Source organism: Penaeus chinensis, chromosome 18 (genome assembly GCF_019202785.1).
Source record: "Penaeus chinensis breed Huanghai No. 1 chromosome 18, ASM1920278v2, whole genome shotgun sequence".
NCBI classification, from domain to species: Eukaryota; Metazoa; Arthropoda; class Malacostraca; order Decapoda; family Penaeidae; genus Penaeus; species Penaeus chinensis.
The window spans coordinates 23744461-23751960 of record NC_061836.1 but is presented as its reverse complement, the minus strand read 5'-3'; the positions used below and the strand labels follow the sequence as shown (position 1 = coordinate 23751960).

The 7500-nt window shown below is 41.4% G+C and overlaps 1 long non-coding RNA gene across 1 annotated transcript in view; it reads right to left on the bottom strand.

Annotated features, from left to right (window-relative positions):
* The window catches only part of LOC125034429, a 79281-nt gene extending 78188 nt beyond the window's left edge, over positions 1–1093 (bottom strand). The window contains exon 1 of the long non-coding RNA XR_007115688.1: positions 233–1093. This is a non-coding gene — a long non-coding RNA (uncharacterized LOC125034429). The remainder of the gene's footprint in view (positions 1–232) is intronic.
* Positions 1094–7500: the final 6407 nt, after the last annotated feature.

The window sequence follows — 7500 nt, the reverse complement described above, 5'->3', positions numbered from 1 at the left end:
ATCAATATCATCATCATTCCTCCGCTGCCCCGCCCCGGACCCGCGGCGAGAGGGCGTTTTGCGCGAGGCGAATCGGCGAGGCCTGCCTTCTCCTTCCTCGCTCGTGGTCGGGCGCGCGGGCGAGGACGAGCCGGATCACGTTACAGATATGTTTTCATACGTGAGGCAGTAGCTGAACTCACGGTCTGCATTTCTGTCAGCGCAATAGACAATTCATGGGCTGGATATTTACCTACAGAGACGTGGCTGAGGACAGCAGTGGGCAGCAGCAGCAAATGTGATGACCAGAGCAGCAGTGATGGGGGCAGCAGCAGCAGTAACAGCAGCAGCAGCTGATGGTAGAAGAACATCGTGGCCGCGTGAGGCCGCCCGGGCAAAACTGGTTCTCGGCGCGCTTGGCGGTGGCGGCGGCGGTGACGAGGCGGCCGGGCCGGAGGGCGACCATTCCTCCTCACACGTCAACACTCGACCGCCGCTGGCCCTGCCGCGGAGCTCATGTTCAGCTGGGATCCCTGTTTCCTCGTGTTACTTTCTCTGAACGTGCCACTAGCTAATCACACGGCCGCTGGGGACAAGCCAAAATGTGCGTTATTCCCAGGATCATTACAAGGGATGAATGGGGCAGTAATGTCCCATCAACTCGGCATTTTCTCTGAGCATCGCTTTTCTCGTGAACGACATAGCTCTCGCCTCTTTTCATCGAGTGTTCTGCACTGGAAAAAGTTCGCGTCACCAAAGTTTGAGCTCCCGTGACGGCCGCCGCGCCGTCGGGGCCTCGCAGACACTCACACCTGGGGCAGGACGCGCTCCCGAAGCAGGAACTTGTACCTCCACTTGGGCATGATGCTGCCGCTGCCTCGAGTCGCTGATGGGACGTCAGTCACTCCCGAATCCAAAGGAAAGAGGAACAATAAAGAGTTAACAAAGTGCAGGGTAAAAGAAACAGCGCCGAATGAACACACAAACTTCGGTTCCCCTCGTGGCGTCGCCGAGGGTCGCGGGGGAGGCGGACAGCGTGCGCTCGCGGTGCAACTCGAAGTGCTGCTGCGAGCCGGATGAGCCGGAGTCACGGGCAGCCGAAGCAGCGGTGTGTGCAGCGGCTCGTGCGCGCTCTCACACACTGCCTCCGCGGGAGAGCCGGAGAGGGGAGACTACTGGGCCACACGCGCTCTCATCACACCGCGCCCGTGCTCGCTCGCCTCCCCCCGCCCTCCCTCCTACGCCCGTACCTCAGGCTCACCCAGCTACGCACCTACCGCATCATCTACACATCTACCCTTCCCTCCTTGCCTCTCCTTCCCTTTTTACTTTTCAGCTCTCCTTTCCTCCTCAAGTCATGCCTGTTCCCGTGACCTGCCATCTTCACCAACCGCACTGTTAGCCTCATTCGCTTCGTAATAAATTACTCTCCCCTGGGGTCCTTCCTTCCCTCCCCTTCCCCTCCCCTTCATCCTCATCGCCGTGTCGTCAGCTTCGGAATTATCTTCTTATTCCCGTTTTCCACATAGCCAGATAACGGTTGTTTACAGCCCGCACATAACATACTTTTTAACCGGAATGCTGACTAGCTTTCCGATAACTGCCTCTTCGCGTTATCTTACCCTTTATAATGTCTCTTTATTACCCATTCGCGTCACTTGATTCTTGTTAAGACCTTGTCACTATTTATTCCTGTATGTACTTTTTATTCATGAACAGAAAACCAATTCTGAATACTATTGTGTTTTACGCTCTACAGTAACTTGTAGGACTGGCAGCAAAATTACAAAACGTATAAATATCTGTGTCTGATCTCTCTCTCTCTCTCTCTCTCTCTCTCTCTCTCTCTCTCTCTCTCTCTCTCTCTCTCTCTCTCTCTCTCTCTCTCTCTCTCTCTCTCTCTCTCTCTCTCTCTCTCTCTCTCTCTCTCTCTCTCTCTCCCTCTCTCTCTCTCTCCTTTCGCTTTTTCAGTCATTACGACTGACTGTCTCTGTCTGTATATCTGTCTGTCTCTATGTCTGTTTGTCTGTCAGTACGCTATTCTGAATGTTTGTCTCCAAGTCTGTTTATTTGGCTTTGTGCCTGTCAGTCTACTGTTCAGTCTCTGTCTGTCTGTCTCTCCCTCCCTCCCTCCCTCCCTCCCTCCACCCCCCCTCTCTCTCTCTCACACACACACACACACACACACACACACACACACACACACACACACACACACACACACACACACACACACACACACACACACAGATAGATACATACATACATACATATATGTATGTATATGTGTGTGTGTGTGTGTGTGTGTGTGTGTGTGTGTGTGCATATATATATTTATATATATTTATATATATGTATCATCATCATCATTATCAGACTGGGTCAATCCACTGCAGGACGTAAGCCTCTCCCAATATTTTCCATCTTTGTCTGTCTAGCGTTTTATATGTATATATATATGTATAGATACATATACATATCTATCTATATATACCTGTCTATATAGATAGATGGATATAGATATATATGCATACAATATATATATATATATATATATATATATATATATATATATATGTATACACACACACACACACACACACACACACACACACACACACACACACACACACACACACACACATATATATATATATATATATATATATATATATATGCAAGCCATTAATGATTAATTCGAATTTTTTCTTTCTAATCTAAGAGTTTCGAGCGTGATATGCCGCCGGCTCTAAAAAAATACGTTGCAGCTTCCGGCCGTATCTGAGGCCTTTAGCTGCCGTATGCCCCGTGCTTGGTAGTTTTTTTTTCAGCAAAATAGGAAAGGCGGAGAACTTAGAGGATAAGTTAGCTAAAGTGTGGGAAGAGAGAGGTTAGAAAATGAAGTTTGCTAACATAGTTGCTGGTTTTTAATAGCTATTTACATGGCGTTTTATTATTCGCAGTGTTTATCACAGCATCTCCTTCTGTATTAGAGATATAATCGATTCCTAGATGGTTGCCTGCATAGGCTGGGAGTTCTTCCCATTTTCGATTTACGGCGATATTTTCCTCCAGAAATAGTGGTCATTCTCGAGGGGGATGCCATCCTCTGGTGGTTAGCGTGCTGTCAGTTCTTCCTCCAAAATCGCTAATTAGCCCTAGGTTTTTCTTGCTAACATTTAGTCAGGTGTTTACTGCCTCCACCTTGTATTTATTATGGTTCTCTTCCTCGTTCCTCCTTGTTGCTGTTCGTAAGACTATGCTTTGAAACTGCTGCACATTCCTTATATTATTTTTGGACGAGGCAATAGCTGGGGATTCCATGATGTGTTTATTTTGTATTTATTTTATTGATTTATTTTTAATGCATCTGTATTTTAGAACTCATTTTCTTGAGTCGTTTTAGTTTTGTATACAGGATATTGGCTTTTGCCATGTGTGGGTACTCCTTGCATCCCAGATTCATGCTAAATACTGTGACTTTGTTTTTAAAAGTTATTCTTTCATCGTCAGTTTTTACGTCCCTCGATTTTGTTAGTGTGGTAGAGTAAATTTTAGTTTTCTTCTTGTTTTCAAATATTTTTATTCTTCCTATTTGATTTGCTAAAACGTCCTTCGAAGTTACTGGATATATCATGATCTGATTGTTGTCATCTGCAAAACTTAGGTCTGCATATTAAGTCTCGGTCTTTCAAGGTCTACTGTGTATAATATAAATCAAATTGGGTTTAACATGACCCTAGTGTTACACCACGTAGTAGAAGGAACTTTGGTCCCACATGCGGTGCGGTTTCCCATAAAGTTGCAGATTTTTATCCATGCTGTCAGGGAGATTTCAATGTGGAATTCAAAAATGAATTCCTGGTTTCCATAGCTTGTCGAAAGCCATCGTTATATCACGACATGCAATGTTACAATGTTGCCTTTTCCTTTAGTAAATTGCAATTGTTTCGTATAGGGAAGTTATGCCTTGTGTGCCTTTTCCTTTTCGGAATTCGTATTGATTAGAAATGAAGGGATCCTTGTTTCCAGGTGTATTATTACTTACATCACGATTAATGATGTTGCCAGGGTTACGTCTCTGGGGATATGAATCAGGTATAATTAGTGGTCCTTGTTGGATGATGTAGGTCATATGTACACTTTTATTTCTTAATAGTGGTCGCAAGCTTATGCTTATTGGGCAGCCACATAATAATAATAATAACAAATAAGAGTAATAATAATAATAATAATAATAATAATAATAATAATAATAACAATAATAATAGTAATAATTATGATAATAACAACAACAACAACAATCATCATCATCATCATCATCATCATCATCATCATCATCATCATCATCATCATCATCATCATCATCATCATCATCATCATCATCCTCATCATCATCATCATCACCATCATCATCATCATCATCGTCGTCATCATCCTTCAGTTGTCATAAATATGAAAGAGAGTGAGTGAGTGCGTGAGTGATTATTTAAAATTATCTGCCGCGTCAAAAGCTCAGGTCATTAGCGGCGAATACCTTGTGTGCTTAAAAAGTTAAAATATTTAAAACGTTTAAAAATGATACATAATGTCTTATACGTGAAAAAAACAATACATATTATATTAGTAATCAAAGCATAAATATTATGAGTGAATGAGTGAGTGAGTATGAGGATAGGATGAAGGGTCTCCTTGTCTATCGCGTTTAGAATTTCCATTCGATATAGAAACGAACTATTCCTCCGTTGCGTCTGTACCCCAAGAGCGTGAATGTAGACTACAACCCCCTGCTTAGTGACATATGCGCTTTTACAGGACTCTTTGACAATATGAATCGGATTGTTATAAGAGAAAATATATAAGTGTGAGAACTTAGGCCTGTATGGACAGGTATCGGACTGAGGGAAAGGTACGATGGAATGGACACACTGGATCGTAAAGGTGGTGTACTAAATCAAACTTTGTTGGGATGAAAAAGTTTGAAGAACTCTGGTATGCTATCTCGAGAAATAAGATTTTCACCTGAAAGTCACCAAGATACTTTTTCCCGTTCTTGATGTTCCTTGAGTTGGGGTAGTCTGTCTGTATGTCATGTTGTTTCCTTATTCGTTTTCTACCCCTGCCTTTTCGACGTTGGTTGTCATTTTGGCACATTATTGTTTGCATTTAAAACGTCATGTATTTCTGTTGGAAGTACCTGGCCTGGGACTCTGACCATGAGTAGAATATTCAGAATATGTTTTATCAATTGTTTTCTGGAAACTACCTGGTTCCTTGACTACTTAACCTGTGTGTAATTAATATGACGCTCAAAATTATACAAGCAGCTACATTCGGTGGAAAAGAGAACCAAGTATCACCGTGTTCATGAGAGTTGGTGCCTCTAGTCATTGTTGTTATTACACGAGAATAGTGTTTGATGTAAGGTCTGTCTTCTCTCTGCCCTGTCTCTGTTCTGTCGTTCTTTGATAATCTGTTTCCGAGTCGTTCACTTTGCAGCTTATGTTCGGTGGTCGTCCTTGCAGTCTGAGCATATGTTTGTACTTTCCCTGCAATATTTTAGAGTAAATTTGAAAATCTCCAGCTGTGTGCAATCATTCGATCGAAGAGGCATCAGCTGAAGGAGATTCAAGATTTCACTTTCTATTTTACTCTCTCTTTGTGGATTTATTTTTTTATTTTCATGAAAGAAAGTGTATTAGCCAGTTTGTTCTTAGAATAAGTTTTTATCTAAGCTTTTATCTAAGTTTTTATCACAGACCTCGGCAATTAGCTGGTTGATGTTGATTTACTTTTGACTGACCAATTGGTTGTTTATTACGATTTTTGTCATTAAATAGCGCTGTCTAGGTTGTTTGCGTGCAGTTTGTCTGTCAGTTTTCTGTGTAATCTCGCCTTCATAATCTTATGAACTATAGTGATTATTACAAAACTTCAATACTATACCGACACTGAAGAGTTATCATGACCTGGGACAAAGACAATTTACATTTAAGGGGACTTTTCAGACCACAATGACTACCTCCCTAAGACGCAAGCCTTGGCTTTCAGGAGTACCAGTGGGAATGCTATACCGGTCCGGGTCCCCTGAGCATTCGAATTGGCACCCAGAAGTGCCATGTTAGGGGAAGGGCTTGGCAGCGGGAAATGCTGACCTAAAAAAATGTGTGTAAGACATAGGTCAGATGAGGGTTTATCTACAGCTTTTACACTGAGAAGCACGAGTCCCAATTATTAAGATTAACTGAGTGCTAAAAATGGGTTTCCTCTGCCAAGCAAAACAACTTATATTGAACCTGCAAAAAAAAAATCCATGGCATACTGTACGATTATGAAGACAAAGGTTGAGACTTGATGAGTTCGAGGAATTGGCTTTGTGATTGTTAGATGAAATGTCTATTAATACTTAATAGTGTTATGATGAGGGCATAAATCGTTTGAAATGGACAAATAGGAAAATGGAAGAAGGAAAGAATAGGAAAGGAAAATGGAAGAAGGAAAGAATAGGAAAGGAAAATGGAAGAAGGAAAGAAGAGGAAGAAGGAAGCAAGAAACCGGCTTCATAATCTTGATTGTAGATACATGAGCAAATTTGTTTTTTATTATAATCGAAAAGGCTAAACAGGTTAGTTATTCTGTTCTCTCTTTAGCTCATGATTGAAGACATTGCAACTTTTGTATTTAGGATTTTGGTATAGACCTCGTGGGAATGAAGTATAAATCATGTAGCTTATAGAGATATATGTGTTTGCAGATGCCCCACTTATTTATAATGATCAGAGGTAATTTTCTAGATTTTTAAAAATGATGGCAGCATTATAGTATATTCCTGGTATCAGGTTAATGCTGACAGCAGCAAAAATAGACTATGGTTTGAGATACAAATGGAGATAAATAAATAGCAGTGATGTGGATCAACAAGAACAAGAAGTTTTATATGCAATTCACTTTCTATCAGACAGATGTGCCAAAGCAACAGCTTATGTTGGAGAAAGAGGATGTTGATCACAAAAGTTGGGTGATAATCATTCACCAAATGCTTTTGGAATTAAATTGTATCCTCTCGATCTGTAAGAGAATTGTACAGTATGGTTCATGGGCATTTTCACGGACAGTAATTCCTTACAAGAAGATTAAATCTGGATAGCCTAAAACACTTTTTGGATATAAAAGACAAATACATGGATGCTAGGAGCACCCAAAACATTTAGACCGTAAAATAATGATAAATGAATGCTTGAAAACAAGAAAACAAAACGGCAAAGTCAAATAAGTGTAACACATCTGAAGGAAGTACAGACTGATAGTTAACAGGTAATGCTTAAAGAAGGAAAGTAATGAAGCTGCAGTTTTCTGTGAAAGGGAATTGGCTACAGAATCGATAATCGCTTGTTTTACACTCAAGGATGCTACTGGCTTGGACAATGATGTAGGTGATGACAAATCTATATACTGCAGAAGAATGCAAATCAAGTGAAGAGATAATTGAAAATGAAACACATAAGTATATTTGCAGATACG